Source organism: Rattus norvegicus, chromosome 9, assembly GCF_036323735.1.
Source record: "Rattus norvegicus strain BN/NHsdMcwi chromosome 9, GRCr8, whole genome shotgun sequence".
Lineage (NCBI taxonomy): Eukaryota > Metazoa > Chordata > Mammalia > Rodentia > Muridae > Rattus > Rattus norvegicus.
Window position 1 is genome coordinate 75,756,278 of NC_086027.1, and position 17,387 is coordinate 75,773,664.

Consider the following 17,387-nt stretch of genomic DNA (forward strand, 5'->3'; position numbering starts at 1 on the left):
ACCTCATACCATGTATTAAAATGGTTAGACCCATGTAAAAGCTAGAACTCTTAAAAACATCTAAGAGGGAAAAGAGAAAGAAAATTTTTGTAGTATTTTATTACTGGATTTTTTTAAGATATGACACCAAAAGAAAAAAATTAACTGAACTTTCTCAAAGCTAAGTAAGCACTAAATACAACAACCTTTTGATTATCTGCCTATCTACCGCTCTATCAATCTATTTATTTGTTTATTCATTTTGAAGATATAGTCTCACTATGTATCTATGGTTAGCCAGGAACTCTGTAAGTAGACCAGGCTAGACTCAAATTTACAGAGAAATGCCTGCCTCTGCCTTTTAAGTTCTAGGATTAAAAACATGTGAAACCAAACCCAGCCAATTAAATATTTAAAACAGTAGTTGTAAATAACTGAGTTGTCATTAATTCATGTTAACTCTGAATGATGGCTCCAATCATTATACAAACTTTAATTAATTTATTCTTAGTTGAATATACTTCATTAACATACAAAATAGATGATTGAGTAAAGGCAAAATACACAAAGCCTTGTCACTTTAAAAGCACACAATAATGAACAATTCTGTAAATTTACCTTATGTTCACTCTTCAGTTTAATACAATCACGATTACCTTGTAGAACTTAAATGTGTATCCTGTGCTTTGGACGTCAACTTTAGAAAGGCAGTAAGACACTAACTACAAATTAAACCATCTGTTCTTCACTAAGAATATTACAATCAGCTACACCACACACCTTTTTCATAATGGTTATGAAAGATAGCTAGAAAACTATCATTTAAAAATGAAAATTAAATGTACAAATCACAGACTTTAGTCAACTTGCTTTATTAAAAGCAGAAAAAAAACAGTCACTAAGTCATAAAATAATTGTCTGCCTTAGGTAGAAGCTTGAGTCTTAAGTCATAAAATAATTGTCTGCCTTAGGTAGAAGCTTGAGTCTTTATCTCCATGTAATATATATATATATATATATATATATGTGTGTGTGTGTGTGTATATATATATATATATTCATTCTAAAATTCAACAATTCATTTGAAACTTTCATAGGTAAACATGAATACTATCCTAAATACTAGAAAGATGCAGCAAACAAGGCAAGAGTTCTACCCTCACATAGTGTATAGAGGAACATGCTAGAGAGAGAAGGGAGGGAGAGTGAGAGAATTTATTTTAAATATAAAGTATCTTTATATTTTTAAAAAGCTACATTCATGTGAAAAATGGCTATAAAATGTGTTGATTTCAATTCTATTTGAATAATTGGTCACCCATTAGTGGAACTGTTTGGGAAGGATTAGGAGGTGTGCCATTGGGAACAAGTTTTAAGGTTTCAAAAGCCTTTGCTATCCCAAGTGGGATCTGTCTATATTTTGCTTGTGGATAGAGATGTGAGCTCCTAGCAACTGCTCAGTATCTGCTGCTTGCTGCCATGCTCCCCCTGTGGAACACCAAGAAGGTCAGAAACTCAAATACTCTGGAACCATGAGCTCCAAATTAAATTCTTTTATAACTTGCCTACGTCATGATGTCTTATCACAGCAATAGAAAAGTAACTAAGACAATGAGTAGATCAAATATCTAGTAAATAAAGGTTCTATAAGTGTTTATCACATCTGAAGTCTAGAGCATGTTTATACTGGCACCAGCAAAAATTTGGATGTGTGGTTGCAGGTAGGCTTCTCAAGGCTTCCTGGTGATATCTGCTCTAAGATCTCAAACAATGACAAGCTAAGAAGCACCTAGGATGTATGCCTTCCCCTCAAAATATAAGTACAGGAAGTTTAGTGCAAGAATAAGCTTGATGTGCTTATGGGGAAAACATAGTAAACTATGCCTATGACTGCAGAAAGAATAGAAAAAATAAGACCAGAGTAGTAGATAAAGCCAGACCACTGACTTTATACTTAGGCTGAAGCAGAGTTATTAGAAATTTATATGAGGAAATAACTTGATTTGATTGATTTGGAAGGAAAGAAGGGGAGGGAGAAAGGGAAGACGGAGGAAGAGAAAGAAGCAGGCCAGCAGGTTCACTCACTCTGGCTGTCCTATAGAAAAGACTTTGAATGCAGAGGAACCAGGGATGCAGTCACTGAATCAATGCGAGCCAAACTGGTTGCTTGGAGGTATTAATAAGAATGAGGAAAAGTCAATTTAAATATATTCCAAAGTAGAGTCAACAAAACTTTTGATGACCAATGTTTTGCTGGGCTTAAGAGGAAAAAAGAAACCAAAAAATAACCCTTAGCTTCAGCTTAAGTATAAAGTCAGTGGTCTGGCTATATCTACTACTCTGGCCTTGATTTTTCTATTCTTTCTGCAGCCATCATGTTCTAGGCAGTTTACTTTTTTTTTTTTCTCAGCAAATGCATGGTCAGTGGTGATATTTTTGAAACAGACTTGGGAACCTTTTTTTTAAGTACTGGGGCATTTTATGTTTGAAGTATGCATCAGTCACCCAAGTGGAGTCAGACAAACAAGTGTAGAGTTCAAATGAGAGGTCATAATTAGAGACAGGACTTGGAGAAGTCATGAATATAAATAGTATTTAAAGCCAAGGACCAGGAGTTTACCTAGGCAGAGGGTAGGAACAAGGGAAAGGAGCCAGAACCAAGACTAGGGAGTGTAGTAGTGTTTATATGAAAGGGAGGACAGGCCCCAAAGGACAATGAAAATATCTTTAGTAAGAAACATCAAAATTCAGCAGTACAATCAAGACAACCACCTACTCAAAAGTATACAATACAAGGGCAAGCAAGCACAGGAAAAGTTACCAGGTATATTACTTTCTAAGAAAGCTGTTGAAAAGCTTCCTGGGTTTTGTTTTTGGTTGTGTACTCTAAATTAAAGACACACCAAGCTCCAGTCTGCTCTAGCTTTCAGCCTCCACATGCTTTTCATGGTTTATGTGCAAGCATGGTTTATGTAATAAACTTAATGTGTCTGAACAAAGCTCTCAATAAAAAAGACATATCAAAAGAAAATTCCAAATTGAAAAAAAAAAAAAAAAAGGAGAAGAAAAAAATTAAAAGCAAAAAAGCCAGCATAACAAAAATCTGAAATGTGGAACATTATGGGATAGTTATAGAAAGAGAAAATGTATGTAATGGAAACAATAAAAGAAAAGAAACCACAGAAGTAATAAATATGACTAATAATTTCCCCAACTTATGTGAGACACCAAACCCCATATTTAGAGAAAATCCAGCAGAACGAACATCAAATCAATTCATATAATTTATGTTCCTTAATAAATTAAACACTGTGTTCAAGTATTACATGAAATTGTTACTGTATAATAGTATGTTCATAACAAGTAATATATTTAAAATTATATACTAAAATTTCTTATAACATTTGCATGTATGTGTGGTGCAGTTATCTTTTTTTTTTTTTTTTTTTTTTTAGAGCTGGGGACCAAACCCAGGGCCTTGCGCTTCCTAGGTAAGCACTCTACCACTGAGCTAAATCCCCAGCCCCGTGGTGCAGTTGTCAAACCTGATCTCACGAGTACTAGGAAAGCTCTCTATGACTTAGAGCTATACCAACAAACCTTAGTTTTAGAGACAGGTTCTTACATGTAGCACTGAATGGCCTCAAATTCATAGTTTTCCTGCATCAACCTGCATAGTTTACCTAGTTGGCCTCCAACTCACAGAGAGCCTCCTACCCTCACTCTCTAGTGCTGGGATTAAAGGCACGCACCACCACCTGACTTTTTTTTAATAGAATTTTCTTAATAAGGCTGTATGTAATCTTTATATGTAGAAAATCTTCAAAAGTCCAGTTTCTTTACCACAGTCTTAATGTAGCAAGAGCCTCATTTCAAATGCTCAAGTGTGTGATGAGGGTAAAACATAGTTGCATAAATAACCAGGAATCAACCATTATCTGCAAATTTTCAATCCACAAATTTATCTTACCAAATATATGTAGGCACCTGCAGTAGTGGCAACATAGAGAAAACAAATTCCAACAATTATCTAAAAAGTATGCTGATCACTTTCTAACTACAGGCATAATAGGGTGGAGAGATTTAATCCTAGGTAAATCTAGAAATGTCTAATACAAAAAAACTGCATTCTATAATTCCAGATATGACTACTATTGGTAAGGAATATTTATTTTGAGTACATCCTAGATACTCAAGTATAATGTCACACTTTCCTAAAAAGTTTAGTCTAATGACCTCGAAGGGGGAAAACTGTTTTGGAAAAATAAACTTTCTCTTGTGAAAGACACACACTCAGATATCAAACTAATAGGATTTTAAAGTAAATACTATAAGCTTTGAAAGTGTTTGAAAGAGAGCAACTACACAGTCTTATTCTCTGCTAGGGAAAGAGTATTTGATAATCCAAAATCCAATTCTATTTCATTTCACAAGTTTTTCACCTTCTATTTCAGTTTAAATTCTTTTAAAAAAAAAGTTATTAATACCTTGGCAGACAGAAATTTTATGGTTCTGTGAATGACATTACAAAAGCTTATCACAAAACCATTATAAACACTCTGTCAAGTAAATAACCTTTCAACAAACAACCCGGATCCAAATAACTGCTCTTTGAAAACCCAGAAGTCACAGAAGACTTTTACAGATGAGAAAAAACTCATAACTTAGATAAGAAACACGTCACAGCCATGCTTTACTTCTTTAGTGCATCCTAACTTCACCATTATAGAACCAAATCCATCCATGAAAAAGAGCAAACTGGATTGCACTTAGTCTACATCATAAATCCTAAAATTTTAGTCTACAATGTAATCCAAAGAACATTCACTGAGATTGAGTTTAATGATTCGAAAATTGTACTATTACAAATGCAAGGCTTTGCCTTGTCCCCAGGATGTTTTTATTAGTTGCTTAAGCTGTACTTTTAAGATTCATAGCACATTTATATCTAGGAGTCTAGCATGAACTAAATGTAATCCAACCTCTGGAGATCATGAAACATAGCAAAAGCACTTATCCTTCAAAACCTGCATTTCCATAGTGAGATAACTTTCAAGACAATTACTATTGAGTTGGTTCACTCAGTAATCAAACCTTTACAGCTAATAAGTAACTTATATCAAATGATTCTGGACGTTTCCTGAAAGAAAATTACAATCTAGCCCTTTAAATACTACCCAGTCCTAATACCTTCAAACTTGAATCTGATAATCCAGATAAGAACCACTGTTCCTCCTATAAAATGAATATTAAAATCTGACTTCCTACCCTTATATTGCTTCAAATTTTTGTTATGCTCTATATTCTAGAATGCATGCAAACATTCCATATTGTCTTTGGAAAATATTCTCTCCAGCTTTACTCCCAAACATTAAATTTACTTTTAACTGTAATTTTAATTTTGATAAATCCTATTCTCTTACATACAGAGTATAAGGTGCACATTCACCTATTTAAAAAACAAAACAAACAACCAAAAAAAAAAAAAAAAAAAAAACTCTACCAAAAGTACTTGAAAGCGCCAAAGCTTATTCCCACATATAGGACTTAACTATTTCATGAAGTTGGCCCAAGCTAATAAAGAAAAGTAACTAACCAAATGGAGCTTTGTTTTGTTTTGTTTTGTTTTGTTTTTTTTGTTTTTGTCTTTACATTTAGTTAGCATGTGGCGGGGTGATCAGAGGACAATTAGTGGAAGTAGGCGGTTGTCTCCTTCCACTACTCATGTTGCAGGGATCCAGCCCAGTCAGACTGTGGCAAACACCGATACTAAATGAGTCATCTCACTGGGCCAAGTTGGGCTTTTAAACACTGCTAAAAATGTAAGAGAATTCAATTTTTCTGACTTGTTCATATAAAAGCAAAGATGCAATGTAAAACACTAAGGAGCATGAGTTCATAGCGGCTGAATTTTTATCTCACAGAACTATGAGAACTGGGCTGAAGGGATGGCTCAGGCATTAATAGTACATATCAACCCCAACACCCAGTAGGTCAGCCAGTCACCTGTACCTCCATCCCCAGGAGACCCCACACCCTCTTCTGCCTATCAGACACTGCACTCACACAAACCCACACACTCAGATAGTCGCACCATTTTTTAAAAAAAAGTTTTAAAGTAACAAAAAAATAGGAATTAATGAAAGCCCAAATGCAAAGTATAGCGTATTTCCAGATTTCTTTATGTGCTTCTTTTAGAGGAATTCTCTGTTTGTCACAGAAAACTCTGCAGTACTTTGGCATGGACTGAATATAGCTAGCTCAACACTCTGTAGTCTATGATGTTTATAAGAGCTTCTTCTACTTTGAAAACTATGCCTAAAAAGGAACTCTCTTTGAAGACTAAAGGAATTTAATTAAAGATAAAGCCACTTGGGTGGCCACATAACAGATCAAACAGCTCATACTTGAAGCAGAATTATTACTATTCTGCTGTAAGTGCATGACTCATAAGAATGTAAATGAAGTTTTCCCTATGTACATCAATTTGAATGCAGAAATTTGCATTTAAAAGTGCATTATCACACATTTGCTCAGGCTATTCATTTGGGGAATTTAAAGTCACACAGCTCAACACTGATGAAAGATCTACTACCAAGTACGGTTTTCAGTTTTGTTTTTTTAAACTTCTAAAGACATACCTAAGAATTCTGGGCATTATAGAGCTTAAAAGAGAACTTGAAACATTGCAAAATTCATGAGTGATCTAAAATATTAACAAATTTTAAATGTTATAAATAGCTGAACTTTTGTATCAATATAGAAATGAGTGGTTTTGAAGAAATAAAAATAACATTTAGTATGCAAATTTTCCTTTGTGGCCAAGTAAAATCCCAACATGAAAGAGAAACTAAAAGATAAGTTACAGGGTAGGTAGTGTTGACTACAGTGACTTCCAAGCTGACCCAGGTCAAATAGGGACATCCTGTCTTCAAAAGAAGAAAAAGAAAAAGAATCCATTATGAATTATCCTCAATTTTCATTATACATTGTCAACTGGCAAGTATGGTATCATTTTTACTAACATGTTTGCGTTTTTATCTTTCATGACTAGGCAAGAAAAAAAATCTGTGTAATGTTCATTTAGTGCATCATTTCAGAGAAAATGGAGAAAAATTTAGAAAATTATATAGTTTTTCTCTTTCTAAGATACTGCATAAAGTATGAAAGATAATATTCTAGTTATTTTGTATGAGTTTTCTATTATAGTACTGTAATGAAGTAATGGCTTTTAGAACAGATAGAACACACATTAGTTATAAACTGGTTGCTAATTTCCCACTGTCATTTGCATTACAAAGCGGTCTCATTCTTTGCTGTAACAGTTTAATAAACTCTGCCAACACCAACCTTAAAGACAGTCCTAAACCTAAAGGAAGCAACTTTCTACTCCTTCAACTGACACCTAATATAGTAAAGACAGACAAAGGTAAAGGAACAAGACATGTCTAAACCCAAGAAAGGCATCATGAAAGCAAGAATAGCTTGCTGCATGTAGCGTTTCTAAGGAACGCCACAGGCAGAAACAAGTGGGCTGTTAAGAACAGTCAGGGACAATTCACAGAACTGTAAACACCATCCTCTTCTTATTTGTCTAACACAGAGTCTACAAGAGAAATTACAATGACCAGGATTTGAAATGTTCACAGTAGCTCCTTGGAAGAGTGATAAGTGAGTAAAGAGGACCCAAGTGGATAAGCGACGATACAAGCAGAAAAAGTAGATGGGACATTTTGGGTGTGCCATGCCAAGACAATGGGAAGTTACCTACTGGAACGTTTAATAGGAAACTATCAAGACCAGTGAGGCCTTAAGGAACAAGTACCCAAACAGCTCAATCAATTACTACATTAACAACCATGTACCCCTAAAAAAAAAAAAAAAAATTTCCTAACTGCTCATCGTTTAAAAAACAAAGAAAGAAAGAAAGTTAAAATATTAGCACCCAATTGGCAAGTCTTTATTGTACATCCACTATGAAGCCATTTTCTCTCAAGTACCTAACAGTAAGTTAGGAAATGCCCACAGAGAAGTGGTAGTGGGGAAGCAGAATGCGAATTAAAACAAGATTTGCCCCATCAAGCCAAACCTGGGTGATAAACACGGATATGATAGGAGATACATTCATACCTCTATGAGTATGATACCACATGCTCAAAATTGGGGAGTCATAAGAGCATAAAAACTTTAAAAAGCGGCTCAGATTCAGTAACTCCTCTCCTACAAATCTAAGGGGGGGAAGGGGAGTATACTATTTCAAAGATTTGTGTAATAACTTACACAAAATATTAGAAAAACCCAAACATCTGCCAATAGGAAAAACTTAAAATATACTCAAACGATGAAACGTTAAACAGTTATTAAAATCATTTTCAGAGAATATTAATGTTTTTTAATAATATTTAATGTTTCTGCTTTTAAATTAACTGAAAACGTCTGATCTCCGGTTTTAGGTTAAATTACACATAGATGATAGAAAAATAGAGAAATACAAAGCTTTCCAGGCAATTTTATAATAACGTGTAAGAAAAGTAGCAGCTGTTATTTGGAAAGATACCTATTACCAAGATCTTGTAAAAGTGTGCTATTACTGGCCAAGATTACAAGTTTCACCTTTAAGAAAATTATTCTAGAAAGGTTGAGAAAGGGGAGTAACAATTTCTGTAGATCAAAACTATAAAGAAGTGATGGCAGACCTTGACAGTGAATCATCTTTAAAAACGTGAAGAGAAACTTAATCATAAAGTTAGGCACTGGCTCCTATAATGTCAGTTCTAAAGGGTCCTGGACTACACAGCAAGTCCAGAGGCCAACCTGGTTAAATGGCCAGAAACTAAACAAAAAGTGCAACAGATCTGACGAAAATCAAATATATCTTATTTCACGGCTTATTCTTAAAATTCCGAAAATATGCTGGCTTTGTTTAAAACTGAGGTTTTGTTATACCACCACATTACGTGGTGATTTTCGCTCACTAACACAAAGCACGTGATCTTCATTACGCTCTTTTAAGGCAGAGACTGTATTACGAAACGGTTTTCCAGAGGAAACAGATGTATCAGCAAGGCTGTGACTTGCCCAAGGAAACAGCTAGTTAGCTTTCTGGAAACCCCAGAAATCAACCACCGGCATTATTAAACAATCTGCGTTCCACACCTGCGCTTTTTTTCTTCCTCCACTGTCAAATTATTTTTAGAGCTACTTCTACCCTCAAATCCTGCCTGTTTTGCTAGCTGTGCTCAGTAACAGGTTCGGGAAAGTTATGTTACTAACTTGCCCGGTCCAATCAGGATCTAAAAACCTTTCTACAGACACAAAGTTAAACTATTAAAGGCGGTGACTGCCAATCTTTTTTAGTCTCTCCAGCAGTTAGTGCGTCCAAGTTGGAGGGAATCAAAGCCAGAAGGCGACTCCCACAACTCCAATCTCCCGGGAACCCGCGAAGGGAACAGCAGGGACAGGGAACCGCGACCGCCCCTTCTGCGGGTGCACCGAGGACGCCCGCGCAGCGCTTGCCCCTTGCAAGGTCCAGCCCAACAACTCCTTCCCCGATTCGACACCACACAACACCGTCGTCCTGCATTTATTTCTTCCTACCAAACACTACTTTTCTTTTGCAAAGCCAGTCCTCTCCTCTCTTGGGCACAAGCTGCAACATCAACTCGGACCCGTTACCTTTCAGTAAACCACAACAACCCCTTCCACCCCAAACAATTCTAAAGGTCAAACCCATAACGGCCCAAAATAAGAAGAAATAAATGTCGCCGCTAGCCAGTCAAGCTCCGAGTTATGGAAAGCTCCCCACCGAGCTCCCCACACCCGCCGGAGAGGCGCGGCAGCTCCAGGATTGGGGGCGGGGGAGGCGGGGGGCGTGCCCAAGAAAAACCACGTGTTCCGACTTCTGCGCACGCGCCGGCCAAAACAAAAGGGAGGCCTGCCAAGCCCCGCCCTTCCCACGTGACTCGCGTCCAGGCCCGCCCCCTGCCCCGCCCTCCCCTCCCCGCCGTATCTGCCAAGGCTGTTAGGTTTAGCCGTTTAAATTTGGCTGCGGTCCGACCCCTGCCCCAAAGCACGGTCCTGTGCCGGGGCCCGCAGTCCAACGGCCAGCAGGATTCGGGGTGCAAAGGGGACTGCCCGGCGGACGCCGAGCCCGCGAGTCCACCCGGCGGTCTTCTCCGCTCTTCCCGCCCCGCGCCGCCGCCGTGCCCCGCCGAGGAGACCCACCCCCCTCAGCCCGCCGCAGCGACGCCGGCCACTCGCCTGCTGGGGCGCCCTGGCTGCCCTCCGCCGCCGCACCTTCGGTCCGGCCGTGGTGGGGGCCGCCGAGGCGATCTCTAGCTGTCCGCCCGCCTCCCCCCACCCGGGGCGCCGCCGACTCGTCTCCAGAGCGCGCCCCGCTCCCGCCCCGGCTGACGCCGCCGCCGCGGTTTAACAGTCCGCCCGCTGCCCGCAGCTCTGGGCGCTCGGGGGACGGAACCCTAGGGCGGAGGGAGGGGAGTGGGGGGAGGGCGGGGCCCGGCGCCGGCCAATGGCAGCGGGGGAGGGGCGCGCCATGCAAATGAGACGGGCGGCGGGGAAACCCCGGCGGGGGCGGGGCCGCGGAAGCGGCTGGGAGCGTTCTGAAAGCCGCCTGAGCGCGATGGCCGAACTCTGCTGGCTCCGAGTGCGTTCCGCCCCGCCGCTGCCCCGCGCTCTCTCCACCCCGGCGCCAGCCCGCAAAAGTCACTCCGCCGGCCGTGCTGCGGGGCGCTGCGGTTTCTCTAAGTCTGTGACAGAAAAATAAGACCCGGAAACTCTGGGCTCGCAGGGCCGTCCGGGCCAGGTCGAGGGCTGCTAATCCTCGACCCTCCAAGCTTTTGCTTGTATTGGTTCCAGAAGCTCGGATCCCAAGTCATACACCCTGTCGGACCTCTGCAGGACCTTAAAAATAGGTGGCAGACCTGCCTTGGATACATTTGAGTTAGTTTAGGATTAAGGAGCGCTGCAGTTAACTCTCGTCTGCGGTAGTGCAGACCAGCGGGATTTTATATAGAAACAGTTGACTAGAGACAAAAACATCTCTGCGAGTCTTGCACCTGGCCCAGCTCGCAGCTCACCACCCTTAAGCGCACGCGGGCATTTCCCCAGGCTAGAACTTGATGCTTGAGAAAAAAAAAAAAAGATAACCTAAATATAGCTCCTTAGATAATAGATTAGACGCTTTGCTAAGCAGATTTTCACTAGAATGCTTTAGGAAGTGGCAAGGCACTAGAAATTTTAGATCGATATATCATTTCTACCTTATGTGTTTGGAAGGGCTTACAGTGTAGGGCTATAGCAGACGTGTAATAAAGAAGCAATACTTAAGACATTACCAGAATTGAAAGTCAACTGCTCTTTCTTTTTCTAGTACATGAATACATAGCTGAAATAATTTTTATGATGAACTTGCCTTCAGTGGGAAAAAGTTATGAAAATTACTCAGAACCATAATTGCTCAATAGGGGTCAAGGATAGCATTCCAGAAAATAGATTTGCCTTGATTCAATTAAAAATCATGGACTAACAATGAGTTGGAGGAAAAAAATTAGACATCTACTGGGTATTTGTCATATTCAAAGGGATGAGTAAAACACTTAAAAAATGTGGTAGGGTCTGGAGTGATGGTACAAACCTTTAATCCCAGGCAGGGCTGGACTAGCCTAGTCTACACGGTTAGTTCAAGGATAGCCAGAGCGACATACTGAGACCCCTGTCTAAAAACAAAAACAAAATAGCCATTTGAGAAGTCAAAAATAATCCAGCAGTTCTAAGATCCTGTATTCACCTGGGCATTCAGTTTAAAGGCTTCACATACACACACACACACACACACACACACACACACACACACACACACACACACACAAAGGAGGAAAGCACCAATAACTCAGAAAACAGTACCCTTAAGTGGAGGTGATATGCACCCACTATTGGAGTAGAAAACAACACTGTCTCCTACATTGTTAAATCATAGACAAGAAAGGACCTTTGCCTAGCATGCATGAGGGAAGCCTGGGAGGCCCTGCATTCTTTCTATATCTAGCATAGTAATGAGTGATGGGGAATTCAAATTTAAAGCTGTGGTAATTATAGAGCCTAAAGGTTACTTTGTTCCTGTGCAGTAATTGTTTATTACCAAAGCAAAATTCAAATGTGTAAGTTAGCCAAATGTGTACTGAAAACATATCTGTGATATTCATACTCATAAATGAGATAAAGCATCAGAGTGCCTGTATTTGCAAAGTATAGTAAGCTTTGCAAAATACATAGAAATCCACAACAAGCTTTTAATTATGCTATCTGATTCACCAAACAGGGTAGGAAATAGGTCGTTTTACAACACTCGGGGTAATTCTTGGGTCTTGTAGCTAGCCTCAGTCTGCCAGACTGTGTAGACCTTACATAGATATTCCAAGCTATAAAACCATCATATATGTAACAGTTTCCTCTTTAATATTCAATTTCATGATACTTCAAAAGTAATAAGAAGAGAATGTTTAATACGATGGCCTGGAAATGGATTTAAAAAAAAAAAAAGCACAAAGAAGAAAACTCTGATTTCTGTAGCCTGCAGTTTGTATTTATGAAATGGCACTGCACAGAGGATATTTTAGCTCAATTACTCACTAAGCACATTGTTCCTTAACACTGAACACTATTCTAAAGCATGTTTTCTGCTCCATGTAATATTAAGTGTGCCACTTTTCCAGAGACCTTGGAATACCTTAAGTTCTAAAAATTTATATTCTAAGTCATTTGTTAAATATTTTCCCATTTTACTTAGCAAAATCCTGAAAGAATTCATGTACTCTTAAAAATCAAGTATCTATTATTTTAAAGGTGCATTAAAAGAAATCTGGTTTCTAAGAAAAAATAGATTATTGGTTAATAAAAGGGGGCAGAGAGAGAGGGAGGGCAGAGAGAGACAGAGACATAGACAGAGAGACAGAGGCAGAGAGAGGTAAAAATCCAGCAACATCAAGGAGAAGAGAAGGGCACAGTTCTTGCTGACATAATTATGGCCTGACCGGAAGCCCTCAAAAGCACCCAGGTAAGCAGTATTGCCACGATTTCATGAGATAAAGCCGGCACTGGCATCCACTCAGTCACTTCTTCCACTCAGGAAACACTGCTGCAGCACTTAAGATCCAGCTGACACCATGATAAATGCTAGAGATAGAGATCAACGCAGGCTTCAAGCAACTCTCGGCCAAGAGTGGATTACAAACACAGCCTTTTGTGTCACCCTTCCTTCCCCGCTCCCCATTTCTTCCCAGCACTTCAGCATCCAGCATAACACAGATTTTATTTTCCTCTCCCTGGCCTAGAATATAAATAAGGCCCCTGAGTTCAGGCCGTTTTGCTCAATGCTGAATCCAAGCACAATCCCCAGAGCTTAGGACATGGCTCACAACAAAGGTTGAATGGAAGAACATTTAATTCTTACATTCTGTACTTCTCTATTCATTTCCTGGGGGTTTTGTTTTGCCTTTTTATAAATTAAGCTCAGTGGCGTTCAAGGATGGAATACTTACTGTATTTAAACACAGTCTTGACAGGATCCAAAGCCAGTCTTCTTGCTCAACTCAGAATAGAAAGCATCTGGGAGTTTATACTGTTTTTTATATTTCTGTACCAGAAATGACAGTCTTCCACTGTCCCCGTGTACATCTGTATTAAATCAGAAGGTGTAGGACGTAGGGCAGTGCAGTTAACAGTAGAAGGAAATATTAAGTTTTAACTAACCTCTAACTATAGACCAAAGGATTGGGGATCTGCAACAAACGACATGAAATGCTGCCGAGTACAAGGAAGGCAAAACCAGCCTGCAAAAGCAGGAAACTAAAAAATGGTGTCTTTTGATTATTAACTACATCACCTTTATAACAGACTCTAAACTGGAAGCAACCCTAAGATGTACTATCTGTAAAAGGATAAACAACTGTGGCACGTCCACATACTCTATTATGGACGCTACTGTGAAATAACCGTAAGTTCGCTGTGAAGATTTGTTCGTACCTTTGATCTTATGCCCCCTCCAACCAGATCCTTGGAGTCTATTTTTTAATTTAAATGAGGTTACAAAATAATGGGTTCCATTACAACATTTTCAGCCATCGGTGAATCTTAAACAATACTGAATGAAAGAAACCAGACACAAAAGAGAGTAAATATTGCATGATCCCATTTATGTAAGGCTCTAGGAAAACACGTCTGACCTGTGGTGACAGAAAGCAGATCGACAGTTGCTGAGCAGAGCTGAGGAGAACCAACTGGGGTCAGTAAGACTGGGTATGGGAAATATCAATCATGTTAGAAATCAAGTGAGTGCAAAATTCATCCAGTTGATTATGGCAACACATTAATAAATTGTCCTTCAGTAGACAGGGACTCCTTGATGAAGGCAGGCATGAAGGGGTTTCTGGCCCATATAAATTGAAAGCCACTCTGTATTAGGAAACGATAGGTTGTGTACATCAGAAATCCCAACAAGATAATGGATGCAGCTAAGTGGTAGAGCACGTGCCTGGTGTGTACCAAACCTGTGTGCAGTCCTTAGAATCAAAACCAACGGTTTAAAAACAAGAGTCTTCTTGCTTGATGGGTAGCAATACTGGGGATTAAACCAAGAACGCCAGGCATTCTAGGTAAGTGTTCTGCTACTTGAGCTCCCTCTCACCCCCTTTCCTCTCATCCCCTTTTCTTTCAGTGTTGTCTTTTTTAAAGATTTATTTATTATATATAAGCACACTGTAGCTGTTTTCAGACACACCAGAAGAGAGCATCAGATCCCATTACAGATGGTTGTGAGTCACCATGTGGTTGCTGGGATTTGAACTCAGGACCCCTGGAAGAGCAGTCAGTGCGCTTAACCATTGAGTCATCTTTCCAGCCCTCAGTGTTGGTTTTTTTTTTTTTTTTTTTTTTTTTCAGAGCTGGGGACCGAACCCAGGGCCTTGCGCTTGCTAGGCAAGCGCTCTACCACTGAGCCAAATCCCCAACCCCTCAGTGTTGTTTTATTATTGTATTTTATTTGAAATGGGCTCTAAGTTTCCCAGGATGGTCTTGAACTCACAGTGTCCCCCAAGCAGACTAAGTTAAACTGCACAAACATCTTTGAATCTACTCTCTTTCTTCCTCCCCTTCTCAAGTTTTGGGAGCCCGCCCTTCATGATTTAAGCTAAATTTGTCCCAGGCTTTGGTTCTGGCAAGAGGTAATATCCTATGTAAATATGCTACTGTAAAATGGAAATAACTTACCTTGCAACATGGTTAACTAAATTTGCAATGGGTTTAGCTTAAAGGGAAATACTTAGGAAAGAGTATAATTTTTTTGAATAATAATACAGTTTCCAGAGGGATTCTGTGAAATAAAAGGGAAAAAGAAAAGCTGATAGCATCTTCTGGCTGAAAAGCATGCACTGAGGAGATAAGGTGGATTGGGGAATGAGATGCAGCCCCAGTGCAGGGACTCCAGGATATAGGGGGACGCTCTCATGCCACACAGAACAGTGATATCATTAGTGAGTCATGACAATATCCCCAGAACTACCCGACATCTGGTATTTATTCTTAAATAAATATACAATTTATATATAGAATATACAATTGGTTCAGCTGATAACTGCCAAAGACTGATGATGCATGCGGTCCATTAAACACTGCCCTGTACCTCTTAATGTGTCTGACATGTTCCATAATGAATAAGAAAAAAGGAACAATTTTGCAAGGGCTTCCCCATCCCCTTTTCTTTTGTTTTAAGACAGGCTTTATGTCTTCCAGGTTGGCCTTGAACAAGCTATGCAGCCTACCCTAGCCTTTAACTCCTGTCCTTCCTACCCACAGCTTCCAAGTAGGCTGAGCCTTAAAACTGCTATTATTGATTCAAGAATAAACTACCTATACATTAAAAATGACTACAGTTAACTCAAGTCCATTCTAATTTCCAAAATTCAGCCAGGTATGATAGTGTATGCATTTAATCACAGGACCTGAGAGGCAGAGGCACACAGATGTTTGTGAGTTTGAGTGTTCTACATAGCCAGTTACAGGACAGCCAAGTCTATACAGGAAAAAAAAATACACCTTTAAATAAATTCCAAAACTCCTATGCTCTTAATAATTCTAAAATGAATCATTACCATTAGAAATTGCTACAACACACATTATCTTCAAAAGGAATAAAAGAATCAAGATTGTATTGTGCCTCTTACTTATAAATTATAACTCAAGATGTAGCATCTGTGTACATACAACTTGTGCATAGCCCTTCAGAAAACAACTCGACATTTTATAAGAACTGCATTTAACTGTCAGGAATGATGGCAAACACATATAATCCCAGCACACAGGAGGTCGAGGGAGGATTCTGGCCTCGATGCCTGCATGGGCAGCACAGCTGTCTATTGTGATCTCATAACAACTGCATCAAAGTAGGGATTAAAAACATCTGGGCCAGGTGTGGTAGGATATGTCTATAATCCTAGCCCTCTGCAGGCTGAGACAGGAGGACCACAAGTTCAAAGTCTGCTTGGGTTACGCAGTAAGACTGTTTACAAACAAACTGATAAACAAAAGCCCTAAGGAGCTACCAGCAATTAATGGCAGCTGGAGGAGGAGTCATTTTCCTTTAGGGATACAGCGGCTGCTCAAGTTGCCCGTGCTCTGACGGATGGCCCTGCACCCATGCTATGCAGACAGCACTAATTGGACCCAGTGGTAATGAAGAAGGTAAGTGGTGGAGGAGGGGCAGTATTTGGTAGAAGGGACATCTGGATTAGACACAAAGATACATTGTATACCAATTGAAAAAGTCAAGAGTAGATACTAAATATTCAGAGAGTGAGTAAAAGGGAGCCAACTTAATCAGTTTACAGCACCTGAGGGATCCGTGTCAACTTTTCGACTTTGTTCTTCTTCTAAAGACCAGGTCTCACATCAGTCCAGTTAACTGAAACTTGCTATGTAAACCAGGCTGGCTCTGCCTCCCTCGGTGCTCAGACTACAGGCCTGCCTCACCATACCCAGCTACACAACTTTTAAGACTATGTCTCTCTAGGACAACGGCTGAGCAAGGATGGTAGCCAGGGTGATTGGGTTATTTCTGTCCAGTTCCAGAACACCTTAATAGGCAGTCAACTCTATAGCTTCCTTTTGGAAGCCAGGCAAGATTTGTTCAGTACACTTCCTGGTTACAGGCTGTGTTCACCCTGCTCGGTACGAATCTCTCTTCCAAGCGTCACCCTTGCTACTTCTCAGTAGCTCTCTTGCAGGCCTGTATGAAGCTCAATAGATCCACAGAGCAACCAAAAATGCTATGGAATTCTTGTCTAGGAAATGCACTTGATCAATACAAAGAGAGTGGAAAAAATTAGGAAAGCAGTTTT

At 39.8% G+C, this 17,387-nt stretch overlaps 1 protein-coding gene across 23 annotated transcripts in view; it reads right to left on the reverse strand.

The window, feature by feature from the left end:
* Positions 1–10,453, reverse strand: part of Kansl1l (KAT8 regulatory NSL complex subunit 1-like) — a 105,866-nt gene extending 95,413 nt beyond the window's left edge. For 7 of the 23 annotated variants that reach the window (XM_039084625.2, XM_039084623.2, XM_063268149.1 and 4 more), the window contains exon 1: positions 10,240–10,451. The gene's annotated coding sequence lies outside the window, so the exon portion shown is untranslated. Of the gene's footprint in view, positions 1–2; positions 9,909–10,239 lie in introns of those variants that run through there. The other 16 variants (XR_010055014.1, XM_039084617.2, XM_063268148.1 and 13 more) reach the window with 8 other exon arrangements.
* Between the last annotated feature and the right edge of the window lie 6,934 nt (positions 10,454–17,387).